We start from the raw sequence: 19067 nt of genomic DNA on the forward strand, positions 1-19067 counted from the left end.
TCACAACAGGTAATCAAGTGCCCAAATGCGATGGAGTCAAGGTTGAGAAACCCTGCTCTATTTTTTAATTTCTTAGAGGAAGGGAGAGGGAGAAAGAGAGAGAAACATCAATGATGAGAGAGCATCATTGATCGGCTGCTTCCTGCACACCCCACACCAGGGATTGAACCCACAACCCGGGCCTGTGCCCTGACCAGGAACTGAACCATGACCTCCTGGTTTATAGGCTGATGCTCAACCACTGAGCTACACTGGCCAGGTGAAACCCTGCTCTTTGGACAGAGACACCGAAACAGTGTGGGTCTCCGTCACCGGTTTATAGATGCTGTGGTGGGAACAGGGCAAATGCACTTCCACCTCAGCCTGGGCTGAGCCGGGGGAGCAGAGGGCTCGAGGGAGAAGTCTTCCCATGGGGGTGGTGGTGGTGGTGGTGTGTGTGTAAACTGCAGGGACCTGGGCTATGGGAAGGAGTGAGGCAGAAACCTGCAGGGAGGCGCAGCTGAGCGAGGCCAGGGCGGGAGGGCACGTGACAATAGGTATTTCCCGAGATGGCACGTGGGGGGCACATGGCGGGCACGTGGGGGGCGGTGAGCTGGAGGCTTTGCTTTCTCCACGAGGAGCTTGGATTTTCCGTGAGGGCCGTGGGGAGCCATGCGGGCCCGTGGGCAGGGGTGTGAGCAGCTTTGCATTTTAGCTGGACAAAGAGGAGCATTCATCTGGGCGGCTGCGCAGGTAAAACAGGAGGTTCTGGGAGGCCCCGCACCCCAGCCGAGCTGGGAGGTGCTCACTTATTTGCCTCTGCCCCTGGGTGTCCCTGGGGACGGGCCTTTCTCCCTCGTCTCCGCTCTCATCATGGACCCATTTTCTGGGCAGCGGGGAGCGGTGTGGACACCGGCCCGCGAGCCCCACCCTCCTGGTGACTGCCAGGGCCTGAGTGACGCGGCCTGCACAGGTGGCACCTGGGAACGGACACTGATTCTTGGCCACCGAGGGGCCGGGCGTCCACTGCCCAGATGGTGGCCACGCTGGCCTTTTCCAGGAGGGAGAGCAATTACCTCCCAGCAATTTAGCCCCGGTCCCAGCAGCGGCCGGGAGCCGCGTCGCCGCTGTTTCTCCAACCTGGGGTTAATTGGGGACTGCTGTGTACTTAATGGGGGCTCGAGGCAGGCCGTGCGGGCGCGCCGGCGTTCAATAGTCCATTAGGCAGCACTTCAGCGTCGAAGGGGTCAGCCGGATCTCCGGAGAGAGAACTCATTAAGGGGACAGTACGTTTCAATTAGTGGCACGGCCCAGAAGGACAAGGTGCAGAAACCCGGTCCCCGGCGTCTCCCGGAGCAGCTCCCTGCCCGGCTGCCTGCTCCGCGCTGCACAGCCACGGTCACAGCCCGCGCGGACGTTTGCTCCCAAGATCCATCCGTGCCATCCATCTTGCCAACTAGCGGGGGGGAAAACCCCACATTTAGAGGAGATACTAGCAAGAAGGCCACCTGTTTGCACAAGGCAATTGCTGCTCTGGACAAGGAGGGGAAAGCCCGCTGGCGTGGCCGGAGCGGATGCCTTCCTGTCCGGCGTGTGAGGCTGGGGAAGAAGAGCGCTGTCTACCCGTCTGCACGCTGCGGCTCCCGGTCTGTGTCCCGCCCAAGCACCAAGGGCGCCCCCAGGGGCACCTGGGAAGCCTCGTAACTCCTCCCTCCGGCCCAGGCAGAGGCGGCAGGAGGGAGCTCGCTTTGGCCGAGGACGGGACATTTCTCCCAAGTTCACGGCTCACAGTGGCGTCTGCCCACGGTCAGTGCTCAGTGATGAGCCGTCCGGCGATTGGGTGAATGAACCGCACCTGCCTGCATGGTCTCCACCCACCAAGCACCAAGCGTCTCTGACTTCTCTGCTCCGGGCCTGTGCCTGCGGACGCTCCACCCCCTGCGCTCGGCCAGGCCCGGGGACGACGGCGGGATTCCAGGCTGAAAGCTGTGGTTGCGGCCTTGGCTTGGCTGTGTGGCCTCCTCTGTAAGCCTTGTTCGCCCTGCTTTTCTAACGCGGAGACTGGACTCCTGATCTCTCTGGCCTCCTCCCAGGCCCGACCATCTCTCTGTCCCGTCGGAGAACACCAGCGTTCAGGTGCAAACTGGGTGATGTGGCCTGGCTGGCGTGGCTCAGGGGTTGAGTGTCTACCTATGAACCAGGAGGTCACGGTTCCATTCCCGGTCAGGGCTCATGCCTGGGCTGTGGGCTCCATCCCCAGTGTGGGGCGTGCAGGAGGCAGCCGATCCATGATTCTCTCTCATCATGGATGTTTCTCTCTCTCCCTCTCCCTTCCTCTCTGGAATCAATAAAAACATATTTTAAAAAACATACACATAAGAATACAAAAAACTGGGCAATGTGTTAAAATCCATTTTCTCACACTCCAAGGGCAGAGGTCTCAGTTGCAAATGGGGCAGATTCTGAGAGAAGGTGTTGGGGGCTCTGTGCCCCCCGGATCAAACGCCTGGCTTGGGGCGGGCGGTGGGGGAGGAGGGGTGCGTGTGCTCTGTGCCTTAGATGCCACAACACAGCCGTCTCTCTCCATAGTTTAACTTCGCTCTCCCGCCACCGCTCGGCCACGAGAATGGACGGTGAATATTATGACCATGACATTCTGAAATGATGCTTAGTGATGCAGCAGAAAAAGAGCATTTCACTCATTGACAAGCTTGTCAATTTGCTCATAGTGACTTGCTGATGCCTGCGTCACAGACGGCAAAGTTCAGGCGCATAAAATGCCTCGTCGCTAACACTGGCCCCTTGTGCTCCTCTGGGAGCTGAGAGACGGGGGCTGTTTCTCCAGATCAGATCAGCACTAAAGACCGTAAGATGTTGCGTGTTTATGTTTATGTTTATATCAAACAGACCAAAGGCATCTTGAATAAGTCACCTTTGACACCCCTCACCTCCATCCCTCACGCCGCCCGATCAGCTGCCGAGCCCTGCCGATTCTGCAGTGTTTCTCAGTTCCACCTGCGGCCTGGGCCCTGTCACTGCTTGATGCCTGGATGGTGGCAACAGGTCCTCAGGAAGTCTTGTAGTCTCCTGTCTCTCCCCCTCCCCCCCCTCCCCCCCCCCCTCCCCACAGCATTGATCCCTCCATTCCTTCCCTGGAGAGCAGTGGTTCCCAGCCTGGGGCACACACACCACAGGGGGGCAATTTGATTTTTAAGGGGGGCAATTCGAGAATGAGTTATTAACAGTGATTTTTTTGCACTTCTTATGGTTCTAGGGGCCTCCTATGCAGTATATAAATATATATTGTGACATATTTATGCATTTCAGCTCTCTATTACGTGTGTTGAAACTTTATTTGCTAATTTTTCATATCACTTCCTATTATTTTTTAAACGATTTCTTAGAGATTTCTTCAACTGTCCTTTCGTTTTTTTCTTTTTCTCTTTCATGGATGCCATGTTCTTTGGAAGCTTGTTTAGACCAAAAGAATGGCCTTTTGGGCTTCCTTTACATGAGTAGGAGTTCGCTTTTTGAATAATAAGAACTATATGTCATGGGGGCATCAGGGTTTTAGAGATGCTTAGGTGGGACGTGGCCAAGAAAAGGTTGGGAACCACTGCTCCAGAGCCTGCTGTGGCTCCCTGGTGTCATCACATGAGCGTTCAGTGTTGGTCTGTCCTCGGCCGGTCACCCCACGCTGCGTCCCTTTATGAACGAGTGGGTGCCTCCCGAGGCCCAGCTTTGCATCTGCATCTGAATCCTGGGTAGGAATCGGTGAAATGAAGACCCTGGACCCCCGCCTTGTAGACGCTGGTTCTGGAGGGGCCTGGGAAGCAGCAGGTGAAGGAGAACCAGTGTCCCCCGAGCTGGGGGACCCACGGACCTGCCGGCCTGTCCCCCCAGCCAGTCCTGGTCCCTCATCCGCTCCCTGGGCACTCCCCACGCCTGACCCGTAGCTCCGCACCCCGTCTCCGAGCTGCCGTTCCCTCCACCATGAGGGCTCCCCGGCCACCGCGGTTGGGAGGACTCTTCTTTAAACGCTATGGATTAGACTTCTCGTCGTCATCAGGGCCCTTCGCCCGTGAACTGGAACACAGGCAGCCCTCCTCCTTCCTTCCCGCCACTGCCGGTTCGCACACCTCGGGCGAATAGCTGGGACACTTCGGGTGGTTTCTGTTGGTAACAACACTTCACATCCGCACCGTTCCGTAGGGTACTTTCACAATATCTTAGTGGTCTTCATTCATTTGGCTGATGGGGCACCAGCTGGGTGGTCACGGAGGTGCCAGGCCCTGGAGTTAGGGCATCGGAAAGCCACCGTCTACCCAGTGACAGGTGAGTCACCAGATACTGATGATCACATAGAGGCATCTGACACCTGACGGGTGACTCTGTGGGGTCCCCTTGCCCACCATGTACCCCGCCGCCTAGCCCAGAGCCTGGCCCACAGCAGGTGACAGAGTTAAAATGCTGCTCCTGGAAGCCATGCAGTGTGTCCAAATGAGAGGCCAGCGGGTGCGTGGGAGTGTCTTGCGAGGCCCATGGCGGCTTTGTCTCCAGAGGCACAAGGGGTGGGCAGTGTGGGTGTAGGGTCAGTAAGCTTCCACCATCTGTCTGCCCCGCTGCGGACAGGCAGGTGTCATGATCCCAATGCCCACGTCCTCAGGTGGCCCCTGGGGTGAGGGTGGGTGACAGGAAGGTGAGCACCAGGGCCTCTGACTTCCAGGCCGGTGGCTGCTCCGTGGGGTCGCGGCCTCTGTCCTGGGAGGCTCAGCTGAGCAGCTCTGGGACCTCCGCCCCCCGGGCCCCCTCCGAGCTCTGCCCCAGCAACAGTAGACTTTGAGGGTTTCTGCAGCATCGGATCGGCCGCTCTGGGTGCCGCTCCGGCTGGTGGTCCTTGGAGGCAGCCCTGCTTGCAAGCAGGGGCTCAGGGCTTCCGGCGGAACCCGGGTTCAGCGCCAAGCCCCACCATTTCCTGCTGGTTTATCCTGAGAGAGACGGGTGCACCCAGTGTCTGACTCGGGGAGACTGGTGTGGTGTGTCAGGGGTCAGCCTCACGCCCTCCCTTCCTCGGGCTGACCTTGAGTTTGCAGCAGTGACCTTGACCTCCTCCATGGAATTACCTTCGGCATGGCCCTCGCTCAGGGCCTTCTCTGCAGCCGCCCCACCCTTCCTGCGGGAGAGGCGGTCCCCAGGGGCAGAGAGGCGCCGGGCCCACCGAGCAGGGCCCCTGGGGCTTCTGTCCTCTAATGGGGGGATTACAGGCAGCATCGGCCTGGGACTCGAGGCCCCGGGGGAGCCCCGGGCTCCTTGCTGTCGATTAAACATCCCCCCCTCGTCTCCCCTGGCCCTGAGACCAGGGTCCTGGTGGACTCCACCTCCCGCTCCCACACTCACCGAGGGGGTCACAACCCCCTTTCCTTGGCGGAGCTTCTGCCAACCTGGATCAGAATGGCGCCGGAAGTCTCGGAGAGCGGTCCTGCACATGTGAATGGGCTGCAGCAGAGCGCGGCGCCTGGCCTGCTGCAGGGGCGGTGAGCAGGCGGCTCTGCGCAGTTCACAGAGGCCCATGTGGGCGTGAGGGAAGAGGGGCGCAGGCAGCTCAGAGGGCCCCCCATCCCAGGAACCCGTGTCTCTGTCCGTGGTGCTGAGCCCCCCCCCCCCCCCCCCCCCAGGTTCCCTTGCTTCTGTTGATGCTGGTGACTCCTGACCCAACTTCCTGGGGTTTCCCGGCTGGTGGAGAAGGCGGAGAGTGTGAGGACGGGGAGAAGGCTGGGCAGAGGCGGTGGCAGCAGTCCAGCCACGAAGGACTGGGAGGCAGAGAAATCGCCTTCCCCACATACCCGCTGTTGCCCAGAAAGATTTTTCTCTCTAGGACAGTGGTTCTCAACCTTCTGGCCCTTTAAATACAGTTCCTCATGTTGTGACCCAACCATAAAATCATTTTCGTTGCTACTTCATAACTGTCATGTTGCTACTGTGATGAATCGTCATGTAAATATCTGATATGCAGGATGGTCTTAGGCGACCCCTGTGAAAGGGTCGTTCCACCGCCAAAGGGGTCGCGACCCACAGGTTGAGAACCGCTGCTCTAGGAATTGAGTGGAAATGCTGGGCCCCAGGGTCCGGGCTCCGGATTCATCCTTCCAAGCCCAGCCGGATCTCTGCAGGAAGCGCCCCCGTCCAGGCAGAGCTGGTCATCCGTCCCCCGCTCCTTGCAAATCTCACTTATGTTGCCTTTCACTTTAAATGACCACAATGTGCCTGGCAGGGGCTGGGCGTCGCTGATCTCTGTACCCCAAGCGTGAGCTGGGACCCGAGCAGACCAGAGGTGTCACGCGGACAAACACTCCCCGTGCTGTCCACCGGCCCAGCCCTGGGATCACCTGCCTGTCCGCCCTGCCTCCTGGCTTTTCAATTTTTTAAAATACTTTTAAATTGATTTCAGAGAGGAAGGAAGAGGGAGAAAGAGGGAGAGAAACATCAGTGATGAGAGAGAATCATTGATTGACTGCCTGCTGCACGTCACCCACTGGGGATGGAGCCCGCAACCCGGGCCTGTGCCCTGACCGGGAATGGAACCCTGACCTCCTGGCTCATAGGTCGACGCTCAACCACCGAGCCACCTGTCTTGAAGAGAACGGCCCACGGGGACCCACTCGCTGGCCCCACACTGGTCACCCTGCCACATTCAGCCTGTGGCTGGACCCCTGCCACCTGCCTGCCTGCAGGTCTCTATTCCCAGGGCTGCCAGAGAGGTGGGGCCGGTCCCCCCGGGCACACGGGAGCCGAGGCACATGGAGGGGGACGGCTTCCCCCAGGCAACGCGCTCTGCCTCAGCGGCCCCGCCATCCAGTCTCCTCAGCCTCGGTCCAGCCGGGGTTCCTTTTTGTTCCTCCCGTGTTTTGAGGCATTTCCGAAACAGCCACTGCTGTCTGAACCTCTGAAGAGGCCCGCGCCCCTTCGCTGGGGGGAGAGGCCTCACTGCTCGGGCCTGGCCTCGGCCATACTCTGGCTTCTTTTTATGTTTATATTTTTATTGATTTCTGAGAGGAAGGGAGAGGGAGAGAGGTAGAAACATCAGTGATGAGAGAGAATCATGGATTGGCTGCCTCCTGCACGCTCACTACCGGGGGCCGATGCCCACAACCATGGCATGTGCCCTGACTGACCGGGAATCGAACTGTGACCTCCTGGTTCATAGGTCGATGCTCAACGACTGAGCCACAGTGGCCGGGCATGTTCTGGCTTCTGATGCTTCCACACGGAGCCTCCCCTCTCCCGTGACCTGGACCCAGACCTGATTGCACCTCTGCTGTGCGCCAGGCACTCACAGCAGCCTCCCTGCTCAGGGGACACCCCGGCCCCACGTTAGAGAAGATCCGAGAGCTGCCAGGGTGAGGGCTCGCTCCGGGTCGGACAGGGCCGCTGCAGAACGAAGCCGACCCGGGTGAGCTCCACGGCTGCCACAGGCTCCTTCGGCCTGGAGCCTCTCATTACCGAGGCCTGGGGACCATCTGGCCGGCGGCGAGAGCAGCCGATCTGTGGGAGGAGCCGCCCTGTGATTTCTTCTCTCGGAGGTTCCCAGGGTTATTTTTTTCCTCCTTCCCAAACGCCCAGGCTGCCGTGTTCCCACCTGAGGTCATTAGCCTCCGCTCAGGTTCAAAAACACAGTGTTTGTGTCCATTCGTCTAATTGCCAGGAACCATCAAGCCCTCATTACCAGCCGCCTAATTATTCTGAAAACCAGCATATTATCCTGTGGAACAATTAGAAGCATTTGCCACACCTGCCGGGGGACAGGAGGGAACCCTGGCTCGAGGCAGGTGGAGGGGAGGGGGCCGGGCTGCTCTGGGAAAAAGCGAGCCGTCTGCAGGCGCCGGCCTGAGACAAGGGAGCCGGCAGGCGCCCACCCACCTGCTTCTGATTATCTTCCGTCTCCCCCCCCCCACTTGCAAAGCCACTAACAAGTGTTTCCCCTTAATGAGCACGGCGGATGGGACCCCACCGGCCGGAGGGGCCGTCCTTACAGAGCGCGATCCTAATTGTCACCACTCGGCCTGAGTAAAAGCCTTACCTGGTTGGTAAACAGAGCGGCCTGGGCGGTTTCTGAGAAGAGCTTTGAACCTGAGCCAAGTGTCTGCTTGTTCGCACCGGAAGCATCCTGCACTGTGACCCCTGACCCTGACCCCTCATGCTGGGGGCTCCTTCTGGGGTGCGGGAGGTGACTCGGGGGCGGCCCTGCGGGCGGGGGAAGGCTTTGTCCACATGGCAGTCTGACATGCACCCCAGAATTGGAAGGTCTGGAGTGGAAGAGGCTTGCTAGTCGGCTCCTGCAACCTCCTGATTATTGATAAGGGGGCACGTCCGCAGAGGAGGTATCATTGGGGTGAGCACCAGGCACACAGGGCGGGGAGGGGCAAAGGAGGGACGGCTGGTGGCAGGGGCAGCCGCTGCCCACCGGGGCCTCTGACCTGTTCCCAGTGCTTCAGTGGATTGAGCCACATGGTGCTCCTTTGAGTCACTTACTCTGCTTCTCCCCCATTTTACAGGTGAGGAAACTGAGGCACAGAGCGTTGAAGCAGCATACCCACGGTTCTGCGTAGCTCTTACGTAGCAGAGCTGAGAGTTGAACGCAGGTGGTCCGGCCCCATGGCCAATGCCTCAGTGATTCTGCACCACCTCCATGCACTGCCCAACCTCACCCAGCACCAAGCACAGCCCCCACCCTGCGAGACTGTCCCCTGGGTCACTGTGACACCAGCAGGAAGTGGCAGCCTCAGGGCCCTCTGTGCCGCAGCCCCCAGCAGCATGGCACCAGAGGGGAATGGGCAGTGGACGTGTGGGGCCTCCAGGCACCAGCCTGGCTGCACCAGGTAGCTGGCGTCCAGGAGGTCTTGGTGGGGGTTAGGGTTAGGGTTAGGGTTAAGGTTAGGGTTTAGGATGAGTGTTAGTGTTAGGGTTAGTGTTAGGGTTAGGGTTAGCTGTTAAGTTTGTGTTTAGGGTTAGGTTCATGGTTAGGGTTAGTGTTTGGGAGACTCCGACTGCCTTTCCCTTTCCCCTCACTCCCTCTCTCTCGTCCTGTTTCCAGGATGAAGCACAGGACACAGGGTGAATGTAAGGGTTTGGAGCGCTGAGCTGCGGTGTCAAATGGGAGCTCTCACCTCACCTGCTCAGGACCCTCGGGGACTTCAGCACTTTGGCTGGTGGGGTGACAACGATGCAACGGCGGCGTGGGAGGCGGCAGACACGCGTGTGGACAGCGTGGGAGTGGGTCCCGCCCAGGGTGGAGGCTCTCACACAGCTGCTGTTGCTTTAAACAAGACGTGATGCGGCCCGCGGTTCGCCCCTTATTGCAGAGGCCTCGCTGGCTTCGCGTGATGGTTGAGACGGCGACTCTGGCATCTGGTCGGTTCTCTACTCTGTGAACTTGGGAAAGGATTGTCGGAGGGTCTCTAAGGAGCGAGAACGAGCGGACACGTCTCTGCCCGGGGTCCGGGCAGCCTGCTGGCCCGTTTCCGGACGAGATCATGGAGGCCCCAGCCGCCAAGGAGATTGCCCCGTGGTGCGGAGAGAATTCGAAGGAAGATAAGCTGGTGACAGTCCCGTGGACCATCCTTTTGTGGAACTTTATTTACCTTATTGTTATTCTTGGCTACATGTGAGCCCTTTAGATCAACCTGCTCTTTATGGGCCACAGTGACAACCATCTGTCCCTGACCCAGCCTCTAGCTCCAATTCCTGTGCCCAGCGGCAGTCACTGTCCACTGTCTAAGGTCCTCCTGACACTCACCTCTCTCTGAAAACATTACACAGACATGTAATAGACATATTAAGTATATGTAATAAATCTCCTCTATATAATGTCTTTCTGTATACATTTTCTTTTAGGGGCGTGTGGAAATAGTGGGCCTACCTCTCTACCCATCCCTCTCTCTGCTTATCCAGGCTTCTACCCCGCGTCGGACTGGCTCTACTGCTCAGGAGAACGCCGACACATGCCCTAGCGTGTGACTCCGAGCAGCCGACCTGGTCACCGGGGGCTTTAGTTTCTTCATTGGTGAAGCGGCCGTTAGCATGCACCTCAGAGAATTGTTTTAAGGATGAGAGTAGATCGTGCCCATTGAATACTCAGCACACGCCTGGCCCATGGAAAGCACTAAATAAGGAACAGTGGATAGCCGTGACCTCATGTCCTCCTCCCTGAGGCATCGCTCGTGTTCACGCTGCCGCTTGTTTCAGGAGCCACTGAGAAAGGGACAAAGCACACCCCCACGGGGACGCGTTCTGAGTCCCAGCGGCTCTCAGTACGCAGGCACCTGCGAGGGCAGCGTGGCTCGCTCTGCTCCCTCCGCGTGTGCTGCACCGCCTCGCTCCCCCTGCGCGGTCGCCTGCAGGACACGGTCGACGTGGTTTGGTTGGGACAGAGTGAGATGGTGCGTGGTTTGTAGATGTTGGTCCTTAGTTACCCTCCGTGCATAACTGCGGTCCTCGGTACAAAGGCTGAGAGGGAGCAGGGCCAGCGCTCACCACGCTCTTTCTGGGGGGACTAATATAAGCCCATTTTACAGATGGGGAACAGGAAGTGGGGGATGTGCCGGTGGTGGAGATGCAGCTTAATTTAGAGAAGGGCCTAAGCAGACCTCTCTGAGGAGGAGACCCTCAGGAGACCAGCAGGATGAGACAGGGCCCTGGGGGAAAGAGGGAAGAGCATTGCCACCAGAGGGAAGGGCATGTGGGGATGCTCAGAGGCAGGGGAGAGCACTGACAGGAAGCTGGAGAGGCCTGCGTGGTCGGTGAGGGGGAGACAGGCACAGGCTGAGGCCAGATCACACAGGCCTCAACGTCACTGCAAAGTGACTCGGCTTTGGACAGTGCAGAGCCCCCGAGATTGGGGGGAAAACCGCCGGTAATTGAGAAGAAGAGAACAGGAGTAATGAAGTGCTCATTCGCAGGCGCCGTGATGGGGATAATGGATGGTGGCCAGGCAGACCATATGCACTTGGCTAACAGAATTAATCATGTTCGGTGCAGCACAACACGAGAACGACAAGCACAATAAAACATTTAAAGGCGGGAGTGGGTTTTAATTTCAGGAGGAGTCTAAAACAATACGATAACGATGATAGCCAAGTTGGCCCCATGAATGTAAAATCTAAATAGGACCCAAATTAAAGTCATAAATAATATTTAATTTGCTATACCAGTGCATTCTCAAAAGTCATATTGATGAAAAAACTTATTAGAATGAATCAAATGAGGAGCCTCGTACGTCTGGAATACTTAGTGGCCTGGAGAAATGCTGGCGGAAAAAAAAAATACCACGACGTCTGGGCTGGAAATGGGAATGAGAGCATTATGCTTTCGGCTTGCGTCCGCCGAGCAAACCGCGGGCTGGCTTTGCAGGGCTGTTGAGCGAGATTGGAACAAACAGGAGAAGACGGGTTTTTAAGAACTCGTGATTAGCGGCATGCGAGTGCTTCCACGCGGTTTTGTAAAAACTGTCCCGAGGATGCTCTGCGCGCTCATCTGTTACTGAGTCCCCAGCGACGGGGTTGAGGGACCTTGTTCTGCTGTCGCCCACCGTTCCTCCCGGGCATCGGACTTTTATGAACTTGGACTTAAAACAATTTGGGGAGGGTCTGTCTGTTGTCTGCGCAGAGCTGGGAGAGGCAGGGGAGGTGCGGGAGAGAGAGGCTGGCTGTGAAAGGCCAGCTACCCACCTGCAGAAGGTGAGGCCTGATGGGCAGACGAGGGGAGGGAACTCAAGTGCGAGGTGATCGCCGATGTGCATACAAAACACAACAAAAGGAACGTCTGCCGGGGAGGGGAGCAGTCTGGGTGCGCGGGCCCACCTGACAAGGCCACGCCCACCCGACAAGGCCACGCCCACCTGACAAGGCCACGCCCACCTCGACTTTAAACCCAGAAACCAACACGGGGTCTTCACAGGCCCGTGTTCTGTTCTGTTTCTCCGACTGCAGCCAAGGTGCGTAAATCGTGCTGGGACTGTCAGGCCCAAGGGGCCCCTGAGTGAGCGGGTCCCCACCCCACACACAGGTTTCCAAGGCGCTGTGTACCCTGAGCTGCGCCGTCGGAGGTGTGGGGACAGGCGGTCGAGAATTAAGCACCAGTCTCCAGCCCGGCCGGCGTGGCTCAGGGTTTGAGCCTTGATCTATGAACCAGGAGTTTACGGTTTAATTCCTGGTCAGGGCACATGCCCAGGTAGTGGGCTTGATCCTCAGTCGGGGGCACAGGAGGCAGCCGATCCATGATTCTCTCTCATCATTAATGTCTCTCTCTCTCTCTCTCTCTGCCTCTCCCTTCCTCTCTGAAATCAATAATAATAATAATAATAAACAGTTTCCAAAGAAAAACAGGGTCACGGTGCCTCCGATGATCATGTGACCTTCCAGAGGTCGTGACCTTCCACCAGACTCCCTGGAGAGGGCCTGCTTCCTGCCCCCTAGTCCCTTCCCTCTGCTTCCTCGTGCACGCGCACACGAGTGCTGGTCTGGCTCTTGATGGACACTGCACAGGAGCAGCGAGTCCACCTCCATCCTCCCCCGAGGCCCATCAGTCACCAGCGCCGGGAGTTCCCTGCCCGACACCTCCGTGGGGCGCCCGCACACCTGCCACGCAGCCTCCATGGCTCTCACCCGCTGACTGACGCCGCCTCCTGGCATCTGCCTCCAGCTGCCCTCCTCCCATCCATCTCCCGCCAGGCCGCCCAGGGGTCTTTCCAAAGTGCAGACCGGATCCCCTCCCAGTCTTCCTTAAAACCCTCTTACCAGCTCCGAGGGCAGCGTTTCTTCAACCTTCACAGAAACCCCCGGCGCCGGTTTGATAAATAACGATAATCGCTGCTATTTATCAGCGGCGATGATTCCCTGTACCCACCACTCCCTGCGCGCCGGCCGGGCCCTGTGCTCGCGTTCATCCGTGTAACCCGCCCGCGTTACAGGCGAGGCAGCATCTCGCCAGAGGTGACGTCACACAGCGGCCCCGGTCCAGGTCCAGCCTGGCAGGAGGCAGCGTCTCTGCTGCCCGCTCTGGTCCTCCCCTTCCTGTGCCCACTCCCCTCCATGACCCCATGTAGCATTTCCTTGGGGACTCCTTGCCCTGGGCCTGGAGGATGGACCCCAGCATTCCTTCCCTGGCCCCACTGTGGGCCTGCCACCCACCCACCCTCTTGTCCCGCTCCTTGCCTTTCTGCTGTGGGCTTCCCTCTGCTTCTTGCTCCTCCTTGAGACTCAGCATGAGCATCACCTCTTCCGGGCAGCCCTCCCTCACACCCCAGGCTGGATCTGGGGCCCCACCTGAGGGTTCCCGCTGCACCAAGCACCTCCACCCTCTGTCACCCGCTCCAATCAGGCATTGCCTTGTCTTTCTCCCCCTTCAACTGTGAGTTCTCAGAGGGGATAGGCCGTGTCCCATTCCTTCCTTCCTTCCTCCCTCCCTCCCTCCCTCCCTCCCTCCCTCCCTCCCTCCCTTCCTTCCTTCCTTCCTTCCTTCCTTCCTTCCTTCCTTCAATAAACATCAACTGAACGCCTTCTGCGTGACAGGCACTGTGCAAGGCACAGCCGATGCGATAGTGACAAGACCAGAGGAGACCACACTCTCATGGGAATCTGGTTTGTACCAGGAGGTTGAAATAGAAATTTTGGTCGGATTTATTTGGAAATAAATGCCACATCCCAAAGAGGCCAGCCATGGAGACCTTGTTCCCACCGCGGAGTGTGGGCCACCTTGCGGTGTACGTGCCTGGCTTTGGGGTCAGGGTGCCTGGCCCCCAAGATCAGCTCTGGTGGGTGGCTTGCTGTGTGCCGCTGGGCAGGTGGCACAGCTCCTCTGAGCTGTGAGACGAGGTGAATGATTCAGACTGCAGTGGGGATCCAATCAGAGTGGCCCCCTGCACTTGGCTGGGCTTCCACTGATGAAACATCCTTTCATGTCTGCCCCTCATGCCCCTACCCGCCTTTTGAGCTCCGTTGCTCACCTAGTCCCACGTCTCCGGTTTGGCGTTAGGCAGCAGGTGCTCATGCGGCATTCCCGACCCCGCCTCCTGGGACGACATCTTCCGTACAGCCCCCCCCCCCCCCCGCCGCCCCCCCCAGCCGCCTCCCTCCTCCCCCCTCACCCCCTCCCCCCCCCCGTCCCAGTCACACCCCCGAGGCCAGTGCAGCAATTCACACACCTGCCATCGCTGTATTAGATTGCCTACCATTTCTCTACTTTTCCAAAACTGTGCTTTATTATTCTGCTAAATTACTAATAGGGGGAGAATGGAAGAATCCAGTCTTAAGAAATCCATTAAACACTCGCGCACGCGCTCGCACGCACATACACACACACACACACACACACACAACCCTTTAATAGGCGAATAGATAAACTATGGTTCATGGGATACAACTCAGTGATAAAAAGAAATGACCCATCAAAGCCACAAAGACACGGGGAAGCTTTAAACACCTCCGCAAAGTGGCAGAAGCCCGTCTGAAAGGCCACAGGCGGCAGGATTCTGGAAAAGACGAAACCGCGGAGACAGTAAGGGTGAGAGGGTTCCCGGGACGGGGGCAGGGGAGGCTGAGTAGATGGAGCACAGCGGTGCTTAGGGCAGTGACACCCGTGTGATACCATCGCGGTGGACACGCGTCATCATACATTCGTCCCAGCCCACGGAACAGAACACGCACCGCCGAGAGTGAACCCCAATGTAAACCGCGGGCTTCAGTGACCGGGGTGCGCCCGCCCGGCTCGGCGGTTAGAGCGATGCCGCTGCAGCACCGAGGCAAAGGGTTAGCATCGGGGAACCCTGAGTGTCGGGGCGCGTCCATGGGGACCCTCTGTACTGTGTACGTCGTTCTGCAAACCTAAAACACACCTAAGAAAGTCTATTCCAATTTTTTACTTATTTTTATTTTTTTTTACATATGTTTTTCACGGATTTCAGCGAGGAAGGGAGAGGGAGAGAGAGAAACATCAATGAGGAGAGAGAATCATGGATCGGCTGCCTCCTGCACGCCCCACACTGGGGATCGAGCCTGCAACCCGGGCATGTGCCCCGACAGGGAATCCAACTGTGACCTCCTGGTTCATAGGTCGATGCTCAACCACTGAGCCACACTGGCCGGGCAAATCTATTCTAATTTTTAGAAGAAAACAGAGGGATTCCCCTGGAATGAGACAAATCTCACCCGATGAGACGCCAAGGGCCCTGTGTGGGACTTCAGGTTGGGGTTCTCCAGTGTGGAGGGAGGACGGCGGGGGCGGGGGTTGGGGGCGGGGATTGGGGGTGGGGCCAGGCCTCCCTCCTCAGCATGTGTGTGGCCCCGGTCCGGTCGTCACCTGCAGGGGTGCAGAGCAGAATCGCCCGCAGACACACACAGCAGCCTCTGTACCCGCGTGTCCTAGTGGCCACATTCAGTAAAGAGGAAGGCACGTTAGTGTATTTTATTTAAGCGAATTGTCTAAACCATTATCATTTCAACCTGCAATCCATATGAACAAATTAATGGGATGTTTTACATGCTTTTGTCTCTACTAAGTCTTCCAAACCGGGTGAGTGTGCGACACTCACATCTGGACTCGGACTGGCCACGTGTCAAGGGCTCAGTGGCCTCGCGTGGCCGTGGCTGCCGGAGCGGACAGCATGGCTCAGAGGTCACAAACCCTCGGGGGCAGCAGGCCGAGTCCGGGAGGTAAGGTGCCTTCGTCCCAGCAGCTCCTTCCTTCTTTCTTCCTGGCCGAGCCCAGGGCGAGCCAATTAAAAATTAATTTTCAGAGTTGCTCCTGCCTCTGCCACTCCTCGGGGCAAGCGTCTGTGCCCAAGGCTGTGTCTGCACCGGCGCCCGGCCTGTCAGGGAGCTGCTGCCGGCGCTCTGCCCGTGGAGGCCCCCCCTTCCCCGCCCCCCCCCCCCCCCCCCCCCGCTTGCTTCGCTGTGCTTGCTGGGGAGGAAGGAGGCGGGGAGGACGGGCTGTCCTAGCTGTGGCCGACCTCAGCCCCTCGGAAACCTCCTGGCAACACCCGGGATGACATGGGACTCCTCCGCTTGCTGTCCCTGCTAAGACAGCACACGTCGCCCGGGGGCCGCTGGCCTCCCTCCCGTGCCCACGGCAGGCGTCGCTAACCCATCTCCGCTCCTCCCGGGTCTCCCCCTCACGTGCTCCAGGCAGACCGTCCTGGGGCGGGCCAGCCCCAGGGAGCCGGCTTGCTGTCCCGCTCCGGGAACCCCAGCTGGCCTGTCCACCTTGACTCTCATTGTTCCCGTCTCCCCCGGGCTCCAAACTCCAGCGGCATCAAGTGACTCATCATTTTCTTTCCTTTTTATTTTTGTTATTATTTTTAAAATAGAATTTGTATGTTACGTGTGCTTTGGCACAATTAAAGATAAAGAGGTGGCAACTGCTAAGAGAGGGGTTTCTGGTCCTTGGACAGAGTACACCGGGATACATGGGGTCAGGAAGCAACGCCTCCAGGACCGGGGAGCGGGGAGGGGGGTTACTAGCACCAAGACGGCAGAGAAGCAGGTGCTGTGGGTGCTGGCATCTCTGAGGGGGGAGGCCACCAACCACCCCGCTTGCCCAGCATTGAGGGGCCCTGGGATGCAGAACTTCCTGCGCTAAAACCTGGTCTCCTACCCGGGCACGGGGCAGCTGGCTTGGCAAGTGGCAAGAAGTGCCAAGTGGATTCAGCTGCTGCCAGAGGAAGACAATGTATCGGGAAGGGGAGGGACACACCGGGGTGACACTCAGGGGCCAGGAAGCCGGCAGGAAGCACAAGTCCCTCCCCCTCCCAGCCAGGCCGCTGGTAGCGACCTGTGGGTAGCAGGTTAGCAGGGTTCTGGCCCCTCGTCACAGAGCAGAGAGGACAAGCCAGGGCTGGGGTGAGACCCATCGCTCGCTGTCCATCAGCCCTCTGGGTGACCCCGATCCCCACTGACCACCGAGGCGGGGGCTCCCCAGCCTGGCTCATGATCCATTGCTAACCATGTAACACAGTGGTTCTCAACCTTCCTAATGCCGCGACCCTTTAATACAGTTCCTCATTGGGGTGACCCCCAATTTCATTGTTACAAATGGAACATAATTAAAGCATAGTGATTAATCACAAAAGCAATATGTAATTTCATATGTGTTTTCTAATGGTCTTAGACGACCCCTGTGAGAGGGTCGTTCGACCCCCAAAGGGGTTGCGACCCACAGGTTGAGAACCGCTGATGTAACATCTCACATGTTTGGGTCTTGGCCCCTGTCCCACCCCAGTTGGACTCTGCCCTCCCCCGGGGGTAGGTGGGATGATGCCTCATTCATTGTTTCAGCTGATAATGAAAATACACATTGCCCATCCTGCTTGGCACCTCCAGGAGGTTTTCCTGCTCACGTCCGTGAATTTCAGCCACAGCGAGGTCCCCATTTTGCAGGTGAGGAGACTGAGCTCAGAGACAGGCAGCGATGTGCTCAGGGCCGCACAGCTTTGCAGGCCGCGGGGTCTGAAAGGAAGCCGGGCGCCTCTCTGCGGCCGAGCACATCCCGCTGTGTCCCTCCCGCGCTTCGCGGCTGCTCGGTGTCCCTCCTCGGTTCTGTGTCCGACGGGAGGATGGAGGCCGCGGCCACTCTGGGACGGGTGAGGATTCCAGAAACTTCCCTCGGGGGTCGGCCCCTGGCTGAAGCCGGGGTTGCTGAGTTGGGTTCATTTCCCGACGTTGAGCGCAATGTCTTCTCGCCCTCACGATCCCATCGCAGCCCCACGGTGAGAATTAATCTCGGAGAAGGTGAGAGCATGCGAGACAAGCTGCTCTGAGTTCCGCATAAAAATCAACCCGGGATGCGTGATGGCGGCGGCACATCTCTCCTGTGGGACCTGCAGAGGCCTCTGCTTTTTGTGTGAGTACAATGTGGGGTACACCAGCCTGTCCTGGTGGGTGGGGTGCTGGGCCCCAGGGGTTCGCATGAAACTGGGGCAGAGAATGAGAGAGAGAGAGAGAGAGAGAGAGAGAGAGAGAGAGAGAGGGGAAGGGAGGAAGAGGGGGGAGGCAGCGAGCAGGGAGAGGCAGCCGTGGGTATAGAAGTGACAGATGCGGGTGTAAAGGGGACTGCCGCACAGCGAAGGGCTCCGTGGAGGCTCAGGGAACTTGGGGACTGGAATTCCGAGAGGAGGCGTTTGGCCACGCAGGCTGCCTGAGCGCCTTCGGTGGCCTCAGAGCGCAGAAGTGATGTTTTGTAATCTGGCCTTATGATCTGTGAGGGTTTATCATGGCGCTAATCGGCCTAAGGGTGCGGGGAACTCAGCATCCACTCAGATGCCAGGCTTTAAGTCATCATCGGTGCAGGCCGCGCGGCTGGCGGTGCGTGGGGAGGACCTGGGGCGAGGGCCCTGCCACTGGCCAAGGAGCCGGGCTCCCGGGGGGCACTGTGGCCGCTCCAGCTTCAGAAACGGCCCCCACGGCCGGCCCAGCCCCTCTGCCTCGGGGTCTCAGACTGGAAGAAGGCCCCCCCCCCTCCCCGAGGTCCAGCCGCCGCGCTCGGGCCCTGGGCCTTGCAGACAGTGGAGGCTGCCCGGGTGGGTGGCTGCCCAGTCCTGTTCCTCGGAGTTGCCATTCTTAACGGGGAATGTAAAACCCGTGTTGGCGATAACGCCCTTGTTCCCATGGACACCGGCGAGCGGCACAACCAAGATTAATGGAGAACCGTGGAGACCAAGTCCTAAAAGAGGGTCCCTCGCGTGGATCCCGGCCTGTCACGCGGCATCCATTAGCGCGGAGCGCAGGTCCACGGCGCGGGGTGTCGCTGGGGCCGCGCTTCTGCAAGATGGCATTTCCCCGCACGTCAACAGATCATTTCCCCACCGCTCAAGGCGCCGTAAATTGGACTTATAGCTCAGCTGCTGGCATAAATAAGTCCCTTTGATAGTTAGTGGGAGACGTTATGACACTCCAGGGTACAGGAGGGGACATTGGCACTGTCATTTTTTCTCTCCAGCCCTGGCACCCCGGTGCCTGTGATCTTTCTGGAGATTCAGGGCACGCGCTCTTCATTACGGCATGGGCACCAGGGACTTGTTTTTTTTGCAAGATTAATGAGTG

The 19067-nt window shown here is 58.6% G+C and overlaps 1 protein-coding gene across 2 annotated transcripts in view; it reads left to right on the forward strand.

Moving 5' to 3' along the window:
* VRK1 (VRK serine/threonine kinase 1) overlaps positions 1–9847 on the forward strand; it is a 104729-nt gene extending 94882 nt beyond the window's left edge. For both annotated transcript variants that reach the window (XM_081101499.1, XM_081101503.1), the window contains exon 14: positions 9071–9847. The gene's annotated coding sequence lies outside the window, so the exon portion shown is untranslated. The remainder of the gene's footprint in view (positions 1–9070) is intronic.
* The last annotated feature ends 9220 nt before the right edge of the window (positions 9848–19067 follow it).

Source organism: Myotis nattereri (assembly GCF_964212035.1).
Source record: "Myotis nattereri genome assembly, chromosome: 1".
Classification (NCBI taxonomy): Eukaryota; Metazoa; Chordata; class Mammalia; order Chiroptera; family Vespertilionidae; genus Myotis; species Myotis nattereri.